The sequence below is a fragment of the Marmota marmota genome, unplaced genomic scaffold (assembly GCF_001458135.2).
Source record: "Marmota marmota marmota unplaced genomic scaffold, marMar, whole genome shotgun sequence".
NCBI lineage: Eukaryota > Metazoa > Chordata > Mammalia > Rodentia > Sciuridae > Marmota > Marmota marmota.
In genome coordinates, this window is record NW_026000240.1 from 33,565,435 (window position 1) to 33,589,108 (window position 23,674).

A 23,674-nucleotide genomic window follows, 5' to 3' on the forward strand; every position below is an offset into this window, starting at 1 on the left:
AAAAAAAAAAAAAAAAAAAAAAAAAAAAAAAAACGTGAGACAGGACTGGGGATATAGCTCAGCCGGCATGTGTGAGGCCCTAGGTTCAATCCCTATCACCATTAAAAAAAAAAAAGGAAAAAAATAATAAGGGCTGGGGATGTGGCTCAAGAGGTAGCGCGCTCGCCTGGCATGCGTGCGGCCCAGGTTGGATCCTCAGCACCACATACAAACAAAGATGTTGTGTCCGCCAAGAACTAAAAAATAAATATTAAAAAAAAAGAAAAAAATAATAAGATGATAAATTTCAACATTAGATCAGTAATTGCACTATATTAATGAAGGAAATGTTTCACATAAAAGACTAAAATGGCTAGACTGAATTAAAAATCTAAAACCCAACTATCTGTTCTTGGCAAGGAACACAAATTAAGAACACAAAAAGCTAAAAGCAAAGTATAAACACTTAATAAATACCAACTGATGGGCTAGTGCACTTGCCTAGTTTGTGGGAGGCACTGGGTTCAATTCACAGCACCACAGAAAAGTAAATTTAAAAAATCAAAGTATGTGTCCATCTACAGCTTTAAAAAAAGGAGGGGGATGGTTCATAGTGACAAAGGGGTCACTATAAAAGGAAGAAATAGCAATACCAAAACTGTATGCCCACAATAACTTGTCTTCAAAATACATCAAAACTGACAAAACTAAATGGAGAAATAGTCAAATTTATAAGTATAGTGAGAGACTAGCATACCTACTTCAATAACTAAGAGCCAAGAGTTAAAAAAAAAAAAAAATTGGTAAAGATACAGAAAAGCTGAACAGAAACAATTAAAATTACAAGTTACTTGACATATTTAAATGTTTCACCCAACAGTGACAGAAAACACATTCTTTTCAACAGTTCATGTATCAGTTAACCAAAACTGCCCACATAATGGAGCATAAAGCAAACCTCAACAAATTTCAAACTGAACTCATTCAGAGCATGTATGATACAAAAGTCAAATTATCCATAAGTCAATAAAAGAAATATCAGGAGGCTGTGGATAAAATTCAGTGGCAGAATGCTTGCCTAGAATGCATGAGGCCAGGGGGTTTGATCCCCAGCACCACCCAAAACAAAAAAATTATTGAAACTATAAAGTAATCATATAACACTGTAGAAAACTGAGGTTTAAACTTCCATTTTCGGCCAGAAGAAATAAACCATCCTGAACTAGTCCTCTGAGGTGATTTCTTTAATAGCTGCAAATCATTTGACTCTTCTCTTTATAACCAAATGACTGAGACAGAAAGTGACAATGGGTAGCTTACTAAATCATAAGGCAATGCAGATTCCACTTTGTTGCTATTTCAACTTTAATCACCACATGACTACAATGTCATGAGAAACCAACAAGCCTGAATGACCCAAAACATTACTAAAACTAAATTTAAAAGACCTAAATAAACGCAGATATGCCATGTTCATGGCGTAGAAGACTCAATATCACTAAGCCTATTCTTCCTAAATTGAACTGACTCCATACAACCCGAATCAAAATCTCAAGGTTTTTTTCACTGAAATTGACAAGTTGAGCCTAAAATTTTAATGAAAATGCAGAGAACCCAGGCAATTCAGATAATTTTGGAAAAGAAAAACAAATTTGAGGGGTTGGGTATAAGTTCAGTGATAAAATGCATGTTTAGCACACATGAGGACCTGAGTTCAATCCCTAGCCAAAGGGGGATAGGAGGCACCTATAATCCCTGCTGAGGCAGGAGGATTCCAAGTTTAAAATCAGTCTGGGCAAACTTTGCAAGACCTGGTATCAGAATAAAAAAATTTTAAAAGGGGCTAAAGATGTAGTTCGGTGGTAGAGTGCACCTGAGTTCACTCCTCTGTATCAAAACTAGGATCCTAAAAAAAAAAAAAAAAAAAAAAAAACTAGGATCCTTAGACTACTTAGGTTCAAACTACAAAAATTATGGTTTGCATAAGGATAGACAAAAACCAGTGGAATACAAAATCAGATCACATACTTATGGTCAATTGATTCTTTACAGAGGCACCAAAATATATTCATGTGTTGCCCAATAACAGGAATACAATTCAGAGAAATGCATACATTACTTGATTTCTTTTTCATGGGATCATCATAGAGTACTCTTACACAAAGTAAAAATTGCAACATTGTCACTAGGCGATATAATCAATCCCTCTCTCTAAATCTGACAAGGGGTCTTGCTAAATTGCCAAAGTTGATCTTAAATTTACGATCCTCCTGCCTCAGCCTAACAAGTCAGATTACCAAGCACTAGGATTACAGGTGTGTGCCACTATCCACTGGACCCAGCTTCAGATCCTTTAAAAAAAAAAAAGATACCAGGGCTGCACAGGGTTTCTCAACCTCAGCACCTGACATAGTAGGCTAAATAATGCTTTGATATAGTCTATCCTGTGTACTGTAAGATATATGAAAACATTCCTGGCCCCTATCCACTAGATTTTAGAAGCACCTTCCCAAATGTGATAACCAAAAATGTCTCCGAACTTTGCCAATATCCCCTCAGGGGCAAAATCATTACGAATTAACAGTTACTTCTTTAACAGAAGCTAAAACAGTTTTTCAAAAAATCATTTCTAAACATAACTACACATCTTTCAGCCTATCTGAAATTCTATCCCTGTATGGCAGAGATTTTAATTTTGATTATGCTCGGTAATCATGAAGATTTTTTCAGTTACCTTTGTAACCACAAGCACTAGGTACCAAATTCTCAGTAAACTAAAGACAAAAAGGAACTTTTGAGCCAAATGTAGAAAAAAGAAAGACTAAGTCTGATACCTTGAAGGATTCTAGTTTAATTTTGAGTAACCTAATGACTTATGAAAATACATAAAACATATCCCTAATTCAACTAAAGTTTTATAGGCTTTGTAATATTTAGAAAAAATTCACTAAGTCAAAATTTTTATATCCAAATTGAAGCCAAAGACACCAATGAAAACTAAATTCCAATTTCTTCTAAACCAGACATTGTTGGTGCACACCTGTAATTTCAGCTACTCAGGAGGCTGAGGCAGAGGATCACAAGTTTGAGGCCAGCCTGGGCAAATTACCAAGACCATGTCTCAAAAAAAAAAAAAAAAGAGCTGGGGGTATAGCTTAGTGGTAAATTAAAACTTGGGTTTTATAAAACTGAGTTTTGATTAAAACCCAAGTTTTAATCTCTAGTACCTCAAAAAATGTTAAATTTAATTTAAAAAATAATGTCCTATGTCCTTTTACTTTATCACTCATGAAAAAAAAATGACTATCAATTGGAAAGACTGCTTTAATTAACTACAAAATTATAGATTTTTTACAACAAAGAACATCGTGAACAAAGTTAAAAGATAATCTATTGGAGCTGGGGATGTGGCTCAAGCAGTAGCGTGCTCACCTGGCATGTGTGCGGTCCGGGTTCGATCCTCAGCACCACATACAAAAAAAGATGTTGTGTCCGGCGAAGATTAGAAAATAAATATTTTAAAAATTCTCTCTCTCTCTCTCTCTCTCTCTCAAAAATAAATAAATAAATAAATAAGATAATCTATTGACTAGATGTTACTTTTGTGTGTGTGTGTGTGTGTAGCTGGGGATTGAACCCAGAGTCTTCTGCATGCAAGGCAAGCACTCTACCAACTGAGCTATATCCCCAGCCACTATGTTATTTATTGAACAGCTAGTGTATCCAGAATATAATAAAAAAACACTTAAAAATATGAAAAAATGCCACTTTCTCATATAACCAAAATTGATGTCAAAATTTATGTGTATTGATTTTATATCCCTACTTCACAAACTTTAAATGACTCTTGAAGTACTCCCCCACTTTCTTCAATCACCCAACTTCATTATTCCACCAGATACGAGAAAAAAAATCCACTGATTTTGTCTCTCTCTACCCCAAATCCTTAATGCCAAAACAAGAATGCTAAAGCATATATTCATCTTAATATTCCCCATTCCCTCCATCCCCTGGAATTCCAGAAACAACCCCATAACTAGCCATCATCACACATTATGAAAGGTAAACTCCACATCCCAGGGAACAATGTGGAAAACCAAGTTCTTCTTGGAATAGCTACAGTTCATTCAAGAATAAGAATGTGCAAAAAAGCATTTGACAAAATACAGCACCCTTTCATATATATTCAAGACACTAGAGAAACTAGGGATATAGGAACATACCTCAACAATGTAAAAGCTATCTATGCTAAGCCCAAGGTCAGCATTATTCTCAGCAGAGAAATATTGGAAGCATTCCCTCTAAAAACTGGAACAAGACAAGGATGACCTCTTTACCACTTTTGTTCCATACAGTCCTTGAAACTCTAGCCAGAGCAATTAGACAAAAGAAATTAAAGGAATGCAAATAGGAAAAGAAGAACTCAAACTATCATTATTCACTGATGACTTTATTCTATACTTAGAGAATCCAAAAAACTCCACCAGAAAACTTCTAGATTTAATAAATGAATTTGGCAAAGTAGCAGGATATAAAAATCAATACCCGTAAATCAAACACAATTCTATTTTTTTTTAAATATTTATTTTTTAGTTTTCAGCGGACACAACATCTTTGTTTGTATGTGGTGCTGAGGATCGAACCCGGGCCACATGCATGCCAGGCGAGCGCGCTACCACTTGAGCCACATCCCCAACCCAAATGCAATTCTATACATCAGTGATTAGCCCTCTGAAAGAGAAATTAGGAAAACTACCGCATTCACAATAGACTCAAAAAAATATAATACTTGGCAACAACTTAACAAAAGAGGTAAAAGACCTCTACAATGAAAACTACAGAATACTAAAGAAAAAAAACTGAAGAAGACCTCAGAAGATGGAAAGACGGCTCATGTTCTTGGATAGGAAGAATTAATATAGTCAAAATGCCATACTACCCAAAGTGCTATACAGATTCAATGCAATTCCAATGAAAATCCCAAAAACATTCCTTACAGAAATAGAAAAGGCAATCATGAAATTAATTTGGAAAAATAAGAGACCCAGAATAGCCAAAGCAATCCTTAGCAAGAAGAGTAAAGCAAGAGGCCTCTCAATACCAGATCTTAAACTATACTACAGAACTATAGTAATAAAAATGGCATGGTATTGGCACCAAAATAGAGATGTAGACCAATGGTACAGAATAGAAGATACAGAGACAAACCCCCATAAATACAGTCATCTCATACTAGACAAAGGAACCAAAAACATACACTGGAGAAAAGATAGACTCTTCAACAAATGGTACTGGGAAAACTGGAAATCCATATGCAGCAAAATGAAATTAAACCCTTATCTCTCACCACACACAAAACTCAACTCAAAGTGGATCACGGACTTAGGAATTAGACAAAAGACCCTGCACCTAATAGAAGAGAAAGCAGGCCCATCAAGTCAGATTAGGTACTGACTTCCTTAACATGATACCTAAAGTGCAAAATATAAAATCAAGAATCAATAAATGGGATGAATTCAAACTAAAAAGCTTATTTGCAGCAAAGGAAACAATAAATAATGTGAAGGGAGAGCCTACAGAATGGGAGAAAATCTTTATCACATGAACATCAGATAGAGCATATAAAGAACTCAAAAAACTTAACACCAAAAAACCAAATAACCCATGGGGCTGGGGTTGTGGTTCAGCAGTACAGCACTCGCCTAGAACATGTGAGGTCCTAGGTTCGATCCTGAGCACCACATAAAAATAAATACATAAAATAAAGGCATTGTGCCCAACTACATCTAAAAAATAAATATTAAAAAAATAATAAAATAGCCCAATCAATAAATGGGCTAAGGAACTGAACAGACACTTCTCAGAAGAGGATATACAATCAATCAACAAATATATGAAAAAAATGTTCAACATCTCTAGTAATCAGATAAATGCAAATCAAAACTACTCTAAGATTTCATCTCACTCCAGTCAGAATGACAGTTATCAAGAATATAAGCAACAGTAAGTGTTGGCAAGGATGTGGAGGAAAAGGTACACTCACACATTACTGGTGGGACTGCAAATTGGTGCAACCACTCTGAAAAGCAGTATAGAGATTCCTTGGAAAACTGGGAATGGAACCACCATTTGACCTAGGTATCCCACTCCTTGATCTATAACCAAAGGACTTAAAATCAGCATACTACAGCGATGCAACCTCATCAATGTTTATAGCAGCTCAATTCACAATAGCTAACCTACAGAACTAGATGCCCTTCAATGGATGAATGGACAAAGAAACTGTGGTATATATACACAACAGAATATTACCCAGCATTAAAAGAGAATAAAATTATGGAATTTGCAGGTAAATGGATGAAATTGGAGAATATCATGCTAAGTGAAGTAAGCCAATCCCAAAAAAACAAAGGCCAAGTGTATTCTCTGATAAGTGGGGGAGAGGTGGAGAATGGTGGAATTTTGAACTGGACAGAGGAAAGTGAGGGGAGTGGAGAAGGCATGGGGATAGGAAAGATGGTGGAATGAGACAGGCATCACCTGTACATGTGTGAATCTATCATGTACAACCAGAAAAATGAAAAGTTATGCTCCATTTGTGTACAATGAATCGAAATGCATTCTGCTATCATGTACATTTAGAATTTTAAAAAATACATAGGCAATATCATAATGGCAACCAAAAAAAGAACAAGCTGAACAAGCTGACCTGAGACTAGCTTGCAAAAGCTCTACCAAAGGACTCAAGTGACAATAGGATAGCCAGTCTTTATTCAAAAGCTCCCTTAGCAATTTTCCCTCCATGAGTCCCCTTTCCTCTCCCATTCCCACCTTGTGCCCCCATCCCCAACTCCAAGACTGAGTAATGAACCCAGGGCCTCACAAGCACTAGACAAGCACAGATTCTCAGTCATTTTTATTTTATCTTGGGACAGGGTCTCACTAAGTTACCCAGGCTGGCATGGAACTTGTGACCCTCCTGCCTGAGCCTCCACAGGCATTTCAGGCATGTGCCACCACACCGAGCTCTTTCAGATTTTTAGAAAGGAATGGTTCAGGGATCTAAACAGAAAGACAGGGACTAAGGAAGGTTTTCTAGTGTATTTCCCAAAGTAAGTGACCCAAACATTGGAAAAATAAAAACAGAACTAAAGACTGACACATACCATTCATGGAAACTTCAGAATCACTAAAGGGCTAGTGTTTCCTCCAACTGCTATTAAGCACTATGAGGAATAAAATAGTTCTGGATGTTATATAACTAGGGTTGGAGCTGGTAAAAGGGCCACCAATGTCAATCATCAATCTGTGCTTGGGTTTCTGCCCTTCTCAGAGATTCTAGCTGGCAGCCTCTCTCAAGGTGGTCCAGAAAGAACTTCAGGTAAGCCTGGGAGCTGAGGGGAGGAGGCCTTTACAGACCTCTGCATCCCCAAAGAGGAGACTTTTTAAAGAATTAAGAGAACAAGCTGGTTTGCAGACTTGGGAGATTGTGGCCCTTCTCTCTGGGGTTTAGGCAGGTAAAGTTCCACATTACAACCATTCTCCCTCCCAGAAATCCACTTTAAATGGTGTCACAGGTGCAGAATTACCATATAAATAATCCATAACACAAACTTCATTAAGGCCCCACAACAACTAAGAAATAAGTAGGAGGTCAAAGTATTTCTGTAGTACTGGGTAATGAACCCAGGGCTTCTCAGTGGGGGACCGCTGAGTCAGCCAAGGAACCATCCTCTGAGGCAGCACACATGGTGAAGGCCCTGCACCAGCTGGGTCAAACAGGATGGTACTGGGGAACTATGACTGTTAATGAAGCCAAAGAGAAATTAAATGAGGTGCCAGAAGAAACTTTCTGGACTAGAGATAGTTTGCATTTAGACTACCTAATATCTGTTAAAACATCAGCTGGACCAACTAATCTGAACTGAGTACCAAGATGGAAATTCAGATTGGATTCTATCATAATTGACAAGCCCAAGCTTAAGCAATTTAACAGTGTAGTTCATCTGATTGACTACTATGTTCAAATGTGTAAGGATAAGTGGTGGGGCCTAGAAGCCCCCGTGTAATGGGACTGTTCACCTTTATCTGACCAAACCACTCTACACATCTGCATCATCTCTTCAGCATTCTGTCAGTTGACAAATGTACAGGTACCATCTGTGGACTGCCTTTACTAACAAGATTAAAAGATTACTTGGAATGTAAAGTTGAGCTGCAACTGTGTATAATATAAATCAAAATGCATTCTGCTGTCATATATACCTAATTATAATTAATTAATTAATTTTAAAAAAGATTACTTGGAAGAATATAAATCCCAGGTATAAGTGTTTCTGTTTTTCTAATCATCATATAGAGTTATCTCCAAATGCAGCTGTGCAAAAGAGAACCAAAACTTGAGCGACTGGATAACTGCACAGAATTCTAAAAACTGCTGAAGTCAACCTAATTTAAATGCATAAAAAAGTAGCTAGGTATTTAAAGTTCCCCTAGATATTTTCACCTGAGTGATGCTTCCTCTCCTAGGCTGACCAAGACCAATCTATTCTTTTAAATCAAAAATAAAATGCCTCAACTGAAGGCTGAGGGAGCTATTTTATCAGAATGCCTTGTCTTTCAGAAGTTCGTTTGCATTAGGTCAAAGGTCCAAGCTCTAAGCACAGTAAGGAAGAGCTCCAAGTGGAGTACTGAAGAAGCAAACCGAACCAAGCTGATGCAGGCTTACCTTGAATTTATACGCCTGGTGGTCAGTATCTTCAAGGACATTTTATATGTTACATTCTGATATGTTTTGTCAAACACATAATGCTTGTGAGTATTTGTCCCTCATTTTTATGCAATTAATCAAATCAACCCCCCCCCCAAAAAAAGTAATCATGAAATCCTGTATTTGTCTTTTTACTATAGGTATGAACTCTCTCCTGGGAATGAGTACTGTAGTAATCCATTTCAAGGGAGCCTTATTTCAGAAATATTTCAAACTGGTACAAACAGAGAAGACTTTCTCTTTTCCTCTAAGGCTAAAGATAAGAATGTCATGTTCTACAGGTGCAACTTAATCCTGTTAATAAAAACCAGTATAGATATAGACATTTTACCCTTTGAAGTAGCTGTGTCCCAACCCGTTGCCATTGATTTTTTTGGAAATGGCTTTAGAAATTTCCCAGTCCATGAACTGTCTAACCAAGGACATCAGTAGTAGTTTCTTTTCTACTGTGCAGAATACTTTGACTTAATTTTCTTCCAGATATAGGGGGATACCTGCCTGTTTTTCAAAGTGTTTATTTACTACTGCTACTAGATACACTAGAATGTATTAAATAAAGAAAAAAAACTGACTTTTTAAAATATATAATAAATTAGAAGAGTTTTCAATGGGCTGAGGTGGGAGGATCGCAAGTTCAAGGGCAACTTATGGAAATCCTATCTCAAAATTAAAAAATAAAAAGGACTAGGGGTGTAATTCAGTGGTAGAGTACCCTTGGGTTCAATCCCTAGTATAATCATTCAATCACACACACTTTAAAACTATCCCTCCCACTGGGTAGGGTGGCAAACACATAGTCCTAGTTACACAGGAGATTGAAAGAGGAGGATAGCAAATTTAAGGCTAGCCTAAGAAACTAGATGAGAAACTGTTTCAAAATTTAAAAAATAAATTTAAAGGGCTAGGGATCTAACTCAGTGGTAGAGCACATGCCTAGCAAGTACCAGGCACCAGGTTTAATCCAAAATACCACACACACACACACACAAAAAATACACATTACAAACACACACCCCAAAAATTCAACCACATAAACACACCCCCCAAAAAAGAAAAGAAAGAAAAGGATAAAATCTTAAAATGTTTAAGGCCATTTCACATTGTTCACATCCTGTCTATTTCTGACCACCAAGACTTCTCTCCAACTACCTCCCCACATCTCTGGCCTCCTTAGTGCTCTCCAGCCTCAAGAGCACAAAGGTCTCTAGAATCTCTGGGGCTTTGTTGATATTTATGTTCATCTTTCCCCACTCTTTATCTAAGTCAGATGTGAGCTGCTTATTTGTTTGTTTGCTTGTTTGTGGCACTGGGGACTGAACCCAGGGATGTTCTACTACTGGGCTATATCCCCAGCCCTTTTATATTATTTTGTTTTATTTTAAGACAGGTTCTCACTAAATTGCCAAGGCTATTGTCAAACTTGCAAATCTCCTGTTTTAGTCTCCCTGATACCTGAAATTACAGATATGGGCCATAAGGCCTAGCTAAATGTTAGATTTTAATGACTATAATTCATGCTCTTTCAGGTTTCATCTTAACGGTTAGTCCTTTAGAAACCCTTATCTAGGCTTCTTTCCTTTTTATTCCAAGAATGTGCCCAATGTTGGCACAGTGCCTAAGCTAAAATGTCTACTAGCTGCTGCAGTCTCTCATTATACTGTATAAGAAACTACATTGGGCTGGGGTTGTGACTCACCACCTAAAAATAAATAAATAAAATAAAGGTATTGTGTTCAACTACAACTAAAAAATAAACACTAAAAAAATTTTAAAAAAGAAACTACATTCAAAACTAGATGTATTCGTGTTGGACACAGTGGCACATTCCTGTAACCCCAGGATTCAAAATGCTAAGTCAGGAGGATCATACATTCAAAGCTAGCCTTGAGCAACTTAGCGAGGCCCTGAGCAACTTAGCAAGATCCTGTCTCAAAACTAAAAATGAGCTAGGGGTGTGTGGTTCAGTGGTTAAGCACCCTGGGTTTAATATCCAGAACAAGGGGAGATAAAAAACAGATATATTCAAAATACATCAAATTTAATAAAGCAAATACAAATTCCAAACAAACACATCCTGCTTCTGCATTCTGAATTGGATCAAAGACAACTTGAAAAATTTGGAAGACACTTCAGAAACACTTAAAGATCTTCCATTAAGTAAGATTTGGTGGGTAATTATAAAGTCAAGGCAGGCCTGAAAACTGTGAATAGCTGCAGTCCCAGACCTAGAGACAGACCCATTTCATCCCCAGTCAGGTCCAAGGTTATCCAACCACTGCTATAGTCACTAGCTCGGTTCCAGCCTACCAGCAATGCTTGTTACCCCTCTTTTATTTAGATTCATACACATTACAATACCAAATCATTCAGTCATCAAAAAAGCCTTAATAAGAAAATCATGCTGTAATTATTCCCATGTTACAGATCAGAAAACCTGCCTCACAAAGCTGTAAATAGGCTGGGTGTTGTGGTTCATGCCTGTAATCCCAATGGTTCAGGAGGCTGAAGCAGAAGGATGACAAATTCAAAGCCAGCTTTAGCAACTTAGTGATGACAAAAGCAACAAGTGAAGCCCTGTCTCAAAATAAAAACATAAAAAGATCTGGGAATATGGCTAGATTGTTAAAACACCCCTGGGTTCAATCCCTGGTACCACATATACACACACAAAAAAGGTGTAAATAATAAAGATAGAATCTGAACCCCAGTAGCTGATATGGCTCCCAATCCATGCTCTAAGTCATCATATTCCTCTACTCCCATTTCCTTGAAATCTATATGGGAACAAAATAGATCAGAGATAGATTAACTTACACAGTGCCTTGGTTTACAATATAGGGCACAACAAAATGCAATGCAGGGTTCTAGATCAATGAGATAAACATAATGGAGGCAGAAGGATAAAACTTGATGCTCACATCATACAAAATAAACTCCAGATGGATCACAGACCTAATTATGAAAGTGGCTTCCCTGTTCTTTAAAAAAAAAAAAATAGACAGCTTCTAGAAAATAACATCAGAATATCTTCATGACAAAGATTTTTTAATCAAGGCACACACACAGACACAAAACATATATAAGGGAAAGAAAATATAAATTTATTTCATCGAGTTAAATAGATCAGAAAATACATCAAGGGCTGGGGATGTGGCTCAAGCGGTAGCGCGCTCGCTTGGCATGCGTGCGGCCCGGGTTTGATCCTCAGCACCACATACAAACAAAGATGTTGTGTCCACCGAAAACTAAAAAATAAATATTAAAAAATTATCTCTCTCTCCCTCTCTCTCTCTCACACTCTCTCTTTAAAAAAGAAAGAAAGAAAATAGAGGAGCATAAGAACACATCAGTAATACCAGCAACTTGGGAGGAGGAGGCAGATGGATCCCAAGTCTGAAGCCAGCCTCAACAACTTAAGAGAGAACCTCAGCAATTTAACTAGACTCTGCCTCAAAATAAAAATTAATAAAAGAGCTAAGTGATAAAGAAACCCTGGGTTCAATCCCCAGTACCAATAAATAAATAAATAAATAAATAAGAGAGAAAGGATGAAAAATAAATGATATAAAAAGGAGTGGGTATTTACAACATGTATGTGACTAACACCTACATATAAGGAATTCCTACAAACCAAGAAATGAGAAGAAGAAAAAGGTCTCAACATCTTAAATAATCAGAGAAATACAAACGAAACTCACAATCAGAAGTTCCTCCCTCCCTACCCCTAACTGTTAGAAAAGAGTGTCAGCTGGGTGTGGTGGCACACGCCTGTAATTCCAGCAGCTGTAGACCAAGACAGGAGGAGGATAGCAAACTGAAAGCCAGGCTCAGCAAAATAAAGGCACTAAGCAACTCAATGAGACCCTGTCTCTAAATAAAATACAAAACAGGGCTGGGGATATGGCTCAGTGGTCAAGTACCCCTGAGTTCAATCTCCAGAATGATTGATTGATAGATAGATAGATAGATAGATAGATAGATAGATAGATAGATAGATAAGTGTTAAAAGTCCTATAAAGTTACTGTGAACAAATGGGTCAGTGCCTGGCCTGCTTTTCTGACACAGGTTTGCAAAACAATCTTATTGCCCCAGAAGACTGGGCATCTAAACATTCTGCCCCTTTGTGTCTGGAACACAGAAAGGGAAAACAGGAACTGGTATCAAAATTGGCACTGCTTCATTTCAAACAGGGAGGTTACCATAAACTCCGACTTCCCTGTTCTAAAAAAAAAAAATCAACAATAGATAGTCAGGTTTTCTCAGAAAAAGATTATTCAATTTTCTAGTGAATGGGAGAAGAAACAACAAATGCAGAATGAAAAGATCTGACTTGAATCTATAATTTAAAGAATGCTACTGACTAAAGACCTCACAATGTTCTTGAATAGGCAGAATTACTATTGTTAAAATGGCCATACTACCAAAAGCAATATACAGGTTTAATGCAATCCCCACTAAAATACAAATAACATTACTCACTGAACTAGAAAAACCAGTCCTAAAATTCATTTGGAAGAATAAAAAACACAAAACAGTCAAAGCAATTATTTTTTATTGTTTTTTTATTTTTCTTTTTAGTTATATATGACAGTAGAATCCATTTTAATAAAATTATACAAACATATATTTATTCTAATTTGGACCCCATTCTTGCGGACATACATGATAGTGAGATTCACTATGGTGTATTCATATATGTACATAGGAAAATTAGCCAAAAAATTCTAAGCCAAAAGAGGAACACTGGAAGCATCCCAATATCTTTTTTTTTTTTATTATTTTTTTTTTGCATCCCAATATCTTGATAAACCCAATCTGACTTTAAATTACAATACAAAGCTCTAGTAACAAAATCTGCATAATACTGGCATAAAAACACACAAACTAATGGTACAAAATAGAATACAAAAAGACAAAATTACCCATATATATAATCATCTGATCCTTGACAAAGGTGCCAAAAAATGGGTGGGGGGAGCCTTTTTATGGTGTTGGGAAAACTGGTTATTCATATGTAGAAAAATAAAACTAGATCCTTATATCCAACCCTGCAAAAAGTCAACTCAAAAAGGATCAAAAACCTAGGAATCACATCAGAAATTATGCAACTCCTAAAAGAAAATATAGGGTCAATACTCCAGCATATAGGCACAAACAACAACTTTCTCAATAGGACTGCTAAAGCTCAGGAAATAATGCCAAGAGTTAATAAATGGGATAGCATCAACTTAAAAAGCTTCTGCACAGCAAAGGAAACAATTAAGAACATGAAGAGAGAACCTACAGGTCGGGTGCAGTGGTGCATGCCTATAATCCCAGTGACTCAGGAGGCTAAGGCAGAAGGATAGCAAGTTCAAAGCCAGCCTCAGCAACTTAGAAATCCCTAAGCAACTTAGCAAGACCCAATATCAAAATAAAAAGGATTGGGGATGTGGCTCAGTAGTTAAGTACCTCTGGTTCAATCCCTGGTACTCTCCCCACTCCCCCAACCCCCCAAAAAGAAAACTGCAGAACAGGAGGAAATTTTTTTGCCAGCTACTCTTCTGACAGGATTAATAGCCACAATATATAAAGAACTCAAAAAACTTAACACCAAAAAAACAAAGAATGCAATCAATTGGCAAATGAACTAAACAGACATTTCTCCAAAGAAGAAATAAAACTGGCCAAAAAAACGTACAACACTGTTAGTAATTAGGGAAATGTAAATCAAAACTACACTGAGATTTCAACTCACTCCAGTTAGAATGGCAGTCATCAAGAATATGAACAATAATAAACGCTAGAGAGGATGTAGAGAAAAAGTAAAGCTTTGTACTGCTGGTGGAATTATAAATCAGTAAAACCGCTATGGAAAAATCAGTATGAAGGTTCCTCAAAAGACTAGGAATGAAAACACAATATGACCTAGCTATACCATTTCTTGGTATTTACCTGAATTAAAGTCAGGCTGGGATTGTGTCTCAGTGGTAGAGTGCTCGCCTAGCATGCATGAGGCCCTGGGTTCGAACCTCAGCACCACATAAATATAAAATAAAGATATTGTGTCTACCTAAAACTAAAAAATAAATATTAAAAAAAAAAAGAATTAAAGTCAGTATCATTAGCAATATAAGCATACTTATGTTTATAGCAGCACAATTCACAAACTATGAAACCAGACTAAGTATCAGTCAATGGATGAATGGAGAAAGAAAATGTGATATATATGCACAATGAAGTTTTATTCAGCCAGACAGAAGAACAAAATTCTTTCTTTATGTCATTTGTAGACTTTCAGAAGGGAATGACAGAGGGAATTTGAGATCATTACGCTAAGTAAAATAAGCCAAACTCAGGAAGTCAAAGGTCATATATTTTCTCTTATATGTGGAAACCAGAAAGGAAAAAGGCAAAGAAATGTAGGGGGAGATCTCATGAAAACTGAAGGAAGATCAGGAGAGTAGAAGAAAGGGAGCAGGGGGAGAGAGGGAGGGAAAGGAAAAACACTAGGAAATGTGAACGGCCAAATTTTATTGTTATATTGTGTATATGTACAAATATATAACAAAGAATCCCAAAACTACAATTCACAGATTAAAAAATGGGAAAAAAATAAATTGAGAATAAAATGCTGGAACCAGACTAGCTGAAATGCATGAAATGCAAAGGGGGGTGGGGTTTTTTTTTGTCTTATTTCGTTTTGCGGTACTGGCGATTGAACCCAGTAGTTCTTGACCACTGACCTACCTCTCGCTCTAGCTCTTCTTCTCACTCTTTTTTTGTTTTTTTAAGACAGAGTCTCACTAGCTCAAGCTGAGGCTGACCTTGAATTTGAGATCCTCCTGCCTCAGCCTCTGAAGTCACTGGGATTACAGGTGTACTGTAGCACCACCTCCAGCCATCCTTAGCCCTTTTTACTTTTTGAGACAGGATCTCACTAGGTGGTCCAGGTTGCCCTCAAATTTTCAATCTTCCTGCCTCCACCTCCTCTGTAGCTGAGATTACAAGCATGTACCACCTGGCTAATGAGGAGCTATTAATGCTTTCCATTTGTCTGTCTTAGGGCATTCAGTCAAGCCTGACTGCTCTTCTAAGCTTATAGTCACAGCCCTTGTCTCTGGTAGTCCCTTTTATTCCTAAAAACATGCTCATCCTTCCCTATATTTATCCCCAAGAAAAGAACAACAGATCTATGGTTCAGGTTCCAAAGTTTTCATCTTATGTAAGGGAATCTAAAGACTCATCAAGGTCATGCCAAGATCATCAAAGTTTAGATAAGGGCAGCTGCCTTGCCCTTCCCCTCTCCTACTACACATTAATGTCCTGAGTCAAAGGCTTTCCAAGGCCACAGTCACAGCTTGGCTTAAGCAGTACAAATGACCATCAATCTCTCCTACATTATCAGTTCTTCCTCCCTTCTCCCTTGCTGATAATTCTCATTGTCGTTAGGTTAAAAGGATAAAACCACTAAAAGTTTAAAATACACCTTTCATTGATTGTAAATCTCCTCTCACTACTACCTGTTTTCTGTCTGCCTGTATAACAAAATTTTTCAAGAGCTGACTATTCTGGAGGGTATTCAATTCCTATCCACCTGTTCTTGTTTGAGCCCTGATCACTACCCTGAAACTGCTCATCAAGGGCACTAAGGACCTTCACAATGACAACTCCAACAATCAATTCTAAGTATTTATACCACTGGGCCCATTGGCAGACAGCCTTTAACACAATTGATTACTTCTTCCTCTTTGTTGTTGACAATCCTGGGGACCGAAACGGGGGCGCTTTACAGATTACAGACACTAACCATGGCATCTGGTCACTCCCCTCCTTCTTGAAATAGATTTCCACAGTACTTTTCTCTTTATTCTCTCTCTACCTCAGCGGCCATTTCTTCTCAGTCTTCATTCCTAGAACATCTTCAATCCTCTCCACCTCTAAATATTGATGTACCCAGTGCTTACTCCCCAAGCATTCTCTTTAACTTTTCTTACTCCTCAAATCATCTCATCCTATCCTATGATTTAAATACATGTACATCCCATGTTTTTCTCTTCAATCCAGAGGTCTCATCTCAACTTCAACTCCACAGTCTAACTGCTTTCTGGTCATCTAACATCACAGATGCACAGACACATTAAATTTAACATGCATCCAATATCAAACTCCAAGTCTATCCTCCATCTGTGACACTTTCCCCAATCTTCCCAAGCTCAGAAAATGGCATTTTCTAGTTTTTCAGTCCAAAACCGTTGGAATTCATCTTAATTACTTTCACATGGCCTACATTTATTAGATCATCAAATCCTATTAGGTCTATCTTCAAAATATATCCAGAATTCAACTGCTTTTACCTCCACAAAGCCACCAATGCCTTCACAAGAATTATTGCAGTATCTTCCTAACTGGTCTACTGCTTTTGCCCTAAACTCCCTTGGAGCCTGTTTTCTACCTGTCAACCAGAGGGATCTTCTTAATCTGAAGTCAGAATAAACAAATAAACAAACAAACAAATCCAGTGTCAGACCATGTCACTCTTCTGCTCAAACCCTTCAATGGTTCTTTTTATCCCACCTACCTAGAATGCTCTTTCTCCAGTCTCCTGATTAGTCCCCTTACTTTCTTTAGATCTCAACACAAAAATTACCTAATCAAGTGAGATTTTTCTTGAAACACTACATAAAATGGTGCCACCTACACCCATATTTTACATAGATTTATTTAGTCCCCCTTTCTTCATAGTACTTAACACTTTTCTTTTTTTTCACTGAGATTGAACCCAAGGTGCACTTAACTTGGCTTAAAGCAGTATGAGTGAGCCACATCCCCAGCCTTTATTTACTTTTTATTTTGGAAGAAGGTCTCATTAAGTTGCTTAAGGCCTCAATAAATTGCTGAGGCTGGCTTTGAATGTCAAATCCTCCTGCCTCAGGCTCCCGAGTTGCTGGGATTACAGGCATGTATGTACCACCGTGCCCAGCCACTTAACACTTTTTGACATATTGCTTATATACGTACTTATCATCTATCTTTAGCTGCTAAAATCAGAATCTCATGATGAGAGGCATTGTTGGTCACCTCTATATTCCCAATGCCCATGATATGCCTAACAAGGACAATGCCTAACAATAAGCACTACTGAATGACTAATGAATACATTCCTTTTCCCTGTTATTCTTACACATTGTGTATACATGGCTCTCCTGATCTGTTCAGCTTGTTTTGAAAACTGGCAATATTTTAAAGACCGATACTTCCTGGGCTCTTTTTTTTTTTTTCGTACTTGGGGTTGAACCCAGAGGCACTAAACCACTGAGCCACATCCCCAGTCCTTCATAATTTATATTTTATTTACAGACAGGATCTCAATGAGTTGCTTAGTGCCTTACAGCTGAGGCTGGCTTTGAACTTATGATCTTCCTGCCTCAGCCTCCCCAACCACTGGGATTACAGACGTGGGTCACCATGCCTGGTCTTCATAGGCTTTTTAAGCAACTGAAGCCTAACAGAATATTAGGTACCTTTCTAAAAGGAAGTTTATTTCAACTAATACATTTGACAAAATCTACTCTGACAGTGTTAGAGTGGTTTGTGGGCTAGACAGTAATTACTTAGATTCACAGAGAGATAAAATTCACTGAATGGTAATGGTTCATTTAAAGTGAACTCTCCAGTATTCCATTTTTCCCTATGATTTACATAGCTAATAGAGATGACAGATCTATTATCTAAACCAAACGAAAGCACAAGGGCTTGTACATGAATGTTTCTGGTGGCTTTATTTGTAATAGAAAAATAGAGAAATTGATGCCCACCTCAGAAAAAAAACAACAACAATAACAAAACAGAATGGATAGACAAATTGGGGATATCCATACAGAAGAATACTACTCAGCAATGAAAAGATCTGACTGCAATCTATAATTTAAGGAATGCTAGTAGTCAGCAAAATTGAGAATAAAGCCAGGCAGGGTAAAACATGCCTATAATCCCAGTGGCTTAGGAGGCTGAGGCAGGAGAATTATGAGTTTGAGGCCAGCCTCAGAAACTTAGCAAAAACCTATCTCAAAAAATAAAAATAAAAAGGACTGGGGATGTAGCTCAGTGATAGAGTGTACCTGGGTTCAATCCCCAGTACTATAAAAATAAATAAGTTCAGAACAAAATGCAAACTTTCTCCAGCTAAAATATAATGGAGAAAAATAGTGCACCATGATCAAGTAGGTTCATTCCAGGGATGCAAGGATGATTCAACATACAGAAATCAAATATAATTCATCACATCAATAGACTTAAAGATAAGAATCATATAATTATATCAATTGATGCAGAAAAAGCATTTGACAAAATACAGCACCCTTTCATGTTTAAAACACTAGAGAAACTAGGAATGGTAGGAACATACCTCAACATTGTAAAAGCTATCTATGCTAAACCCAAGACCAACATCAATCTAAAGAGAAAAACTGAAAGCATTCCCTCTAAAAACTGGAACAAGACAAGGATGACCTCTTTCACCACTTCTATTCAAAATAGTTCTTGAAACTCTAGCCAGAGCAATTAGACAAAATAAATTAAAGGAATGCAAATAGGAAAAGAAGAACTCAAACTATCATTATTCACTGATGACATTATTCTATACTTAGAAAAACTCCACGAGAAAACTTCTAGATTTAATAAATGAATTTGGCAAAGTAGCAGGATATAAATTCAGTACACATAAATCAAATGCAATTCTATATATCAGTATTAACCCTCTGAAAGAGAAATTAGGAAAACTACCCCATTCACAATAGCCTCAAAAAAATATAATACTTGGCAACAACTTAACAAAAGAGGTGAAAGACCTCTACAATGAAAACTACAGAACACTAAAGAAAGAAATTAAAGAAGACCTTGAAAGATGGAAAGATCTTCTAGAGGTAGAGCGCTTGCCTAGCATATGTTAGATAGGCAAAATTAATATAGTCAAAATGGCCATACTGGGGCTGGGGTTGTGGCTCAGTGGTAGAGCACTTGCCTAGCATATGTGAGGCCCTGGGTTCGATCCTCAGCACCACATATGAATAAATAAAGTTAAAAATCCATTGGCAACTAAATATATATATATATATATATTTTTTAATAGCCATACTACCCAAAGTGCTATACAGACTCAGTGCAATTCCAATAAAAATCCCAACAACATTCCTTATAGAAACAGAAAAGGCAATCATGAAATTAATTTGGAAAACTAAGAAACCCAGAATAGCCAAAGCAATCCTTAGTAAGAGTAAAGCAGTAGGCATCACAATACCAGGTCTTAAACTATACTTCAAAGCTATAGTAACAAAAAGGGCATGGTATTGGCACCAAAATAGACATATAGACCAATGGTACAGAAAAGAAGACACAAAGGGGCTGGGGTTGTGGCTCAGAGGTAGAGCACTCACCTAGCATATGTGAGGCACTGGGTTCGATCTTCAGCACCCCATAAAAATAAAATAAAGGTATTATGTCCATCTACAACTAAAAAATAAATACATAAAAAAAGAAGATCAGAGACAAACCCAAATAAATATAGTTATCTCATTCTAGACAAAGGAGCCAAAAACATACATTGGATAAAAATAGCCTCTTCAACAAATGGTGCTGGAAAAACTGGAAATCCATATGCAGCAAAATGAAATTAAACCCCTATCTCTCACCATGCACAAAACTCAACTCAAAGTTGGAATTAGACCAGAGACCCCAAGCCTAACAGAGGGAAAAAGTAGGCCCAAATCTTCATCAAGTCAAATTAGGCCCGACTTCCTTAACAAGACTCCTAAAGCGCAAGAAATAAAATCAACAATTAATAAATGGGATGGATTCAAACTGGAAAGCTTCTCAGCAAAAGAAACGATCAAAGAGATAATGAGAGAGCCTACATTTTGGGAGCAAATTTTTGCCACACTCACGTCAGAACACTAATCTCCAGGATATATAAAGAACTTAAAAAACTTAACACACACACAAAAAAAATAACCCAATCAGGAAATGGGCTAAGGAACTGAACAGAGACTTCTCAGAAGAATCTATACGGTTGATCAACAAATATATGAAAAATGTTCAACAACTGTAGCAATTAATAAATGAAAATCAAAACTAAGATTTCATCTCACACCAGTCAGAATGGTGGTTATCAAGAATACAAACAACAATAAGTGTTGGTGAGGATGTGGAGGAAAACATACACTCATACATTGCTGGTGGGACTGCAAATTGCTGCAACCACCTGGAAAGCAGTATGGGGATTCCTTAGAAAACTTGGAATGGAACCACCATTTGACCCAGTTATCCCACTCCTTGGTCTATACCCCAAAGGACTTAAAATCAGCATACTATAGTAATGCAGCCACATCAATGATTTTACCAGCTCAATTCACAATAGCTAAACTGCAGAAGCAGGCTACATGCCCTTCAATAAATAAATCCATAAATAAACAGTGGTATATATACACAATGGAATATTACTCAGCATTAAAAGAGATTAAAATATTGCAGCTGCAGGTAAATGGAAGGAGTTGGAGAATATCATGCTAAGCAAAGCAAGGCAATCCCCAAAAACCAAAGGCCTAATGTTCTCTCTGATAAGTAAATGCTGATCCATAATGGGGAGGTGGGGGGATGGGAAAAACAGAGGAACTTTGGGCAAAGAGGAGGGGGTAGGAAATATGGTGGAATGAGATGGACATTGTTACGCTAGATACAAGTATGACTCCACATATGGTACGACATTACATTGGGTACAATCAGAGAATGGAAAAGTTGTGCTGTAATTGTGAACAATGAGTCAAAATGCATTCTGTTGTCATATATACCTAATTAAAATAAATAAATAAATTTTAAAAATAAATAAATAAAAGTGGAGGAGAAAGATAGGTATATATATATATATATATATATATATATATATATATATATGAGAGATATTAATGCCTGCCATTTGCCAGTCTTAATGCATTTACTCACAGCCTGAGTGCTCTCCTATTCACAGCCATTTTCTCTGCTAATCCACTTTTGTTCCTAAAATCATGTCCATCTTTCCCTGTCTCTATCCAGAACAAAAGAACACATAAATCAATCTCAAAATAATTACCCTGAGTAAAAGAAGCCAGACTGCCAGCAAGAGAAAGAAAGGAAAAACACACTATGTGATTCCAAATTTATATAAAAATTCTAGAAAATACAAACTAAACACTAATGACAGAAAGCAGATCCATTAGATTGCTGAAACTACTCTTCCTGTGTGCAATTTTTTATAAAAAAAATTTATAAAACTCTGATCTTTTAACTAAGATCAGAGTTATATAACTCTGGTCTTAGCTAAAACTTGGGATTCCTTATACTTTTTCTGCTTCTAACTACTCAGACAGCATGACTTTTCCTGCAGACAGTTGCTATTTACTGATATGCCCCAAACTCAAGTGAGAGTCTGAAATAGCATCTGTTAGGAAAAAAGCAAATAAGTCTGGCACGGTGGCATATGCCTGTAATCCCAGGAACTTGGGAGGCTGAGGCAGGAGGATCACTAATTTGAGATCAAACTCAGCAACTTAGCAAGGCCCTAAGCATTTTAGTGAGATTCTGACTCAAGATAAAAAATAAAAAGGTCTAGAGATGTAACTCAGTGGCTAAAGCACCCCTAAATTCAATCCCCAGTAACAAAAAAAGAAAGAAAAGAAAACCAGGGATTCAGGCATATCTCTAACCCCACCACTGGCCTTACATCCTCAGGCCCCTTTATTATTTTATCCTAGGGTACTTTGCCCTTAGCTTTGCAACTAACTCTACATTCCAGCCACAATGGCCTTTCTAACTTCCTGATTCTTAAACAACCAAATTTATCCCCACTCCAGGGCAGTTACCTTGATTTTTCAAATTGCAAGCAAAGAGAACAAACAGAAGGGGGTCACAGAAAAAGCAAGCTTCCTGCAGGAGAATCAGAAACCCAGGAGTTGAAAAGGAGACTAATTTTCCTAACTCAGTAGTCCAAGATGTAAGGATTTGGCCTCAGGCCAAAATTTACTGGGAGGCTAGTGTTTTGGGCTATGAAGCAGGTTCTACACAGGAGACTGAACATACCATATATTTAACTACAATTCCAGAATCCTAGGACCCTGATATGTAAAACAGACAAGAATAAAATTAAAAAGAACTTCATACTCTTAAAAAAAAAAAAAAAGGTGCCCATCAAGCTAGTCTATGTCCAGATGTTGGGGTTAATTTAAACCAGGGTCCCTCAAACTTTTCCATGGAGTGTGGGTATGGATCCTTAAAAAAAAAAAAAAAAAATGCCAACAGAAAAATGTCCTCTTCCCTTTGGAAATGACCAAGTACCATCCAAAGCAATCAAACCTTACTCTAAAATGTATTTTAAAAGATCTTATTTTATCTTAACAATGTATGTGAATTCTGATTTCTATGTCATATTTTTTATTATGAAAAAGTTTTAAGTCTCTTACTAGTTAAAGAACTGAACCCCCCAATCTGACACTTCATCAATCTTCTGGTAAAAAACTGAGGAACTAAGTTTGCAAATAAAACCCTTTAGCAATAATTCTTAGAATAAACAATATGAATTTTTGTTTGTTTGCTTTAGGTTTTTTTAGGGGGGGTGGGTAGGGTAAATACTAGGGATTAAACCTAGGGGCACTTTATCACTGAGACACATTCCTTACCATTTTCATTTGTTTTGAGACAGGGTCTCACTAAGTTCCTTAGGGCCTCACTAAGTTGCTGAGGCTGACTTGGAGCCTTTGATCCTCCTCTGCCTCAGCCTCCCGAGTCACTGGGATTACAGGTGTGTGCCACCACATCAGGCAACAATAATTTCTTTAAGTCTGTAGTTTCTAGTTTGTGCTTTGGTCTGTTGTCCAGTAATTTTTTTTTTTTGAAGAGAGAGAGAGGGAGGGAGGGAG

The 23,674-nt window shown here is 37.1% G+C and overlaps 1 protein-coding gene and 1 pseudogene across 5 annotated transcripts in view; one reads left to right on the top strand and one right to left on the bottom strand.

The window, feature by feature from the left end:
• Positions 1-8,215, top strand: part of LOC107143083 — a 21,797-nt pseudogene extending 13,582 nt beyond the window's left edge.
• The window catches only part of LOC125613634 (helicase ARIP4-like), a 143,481-nt gene that overhangs the window by 31,567 nt on the left and 88,240 nt on the right, over positions 1-23,674 (bottom strand). The window lies entirely within an intron of this gene.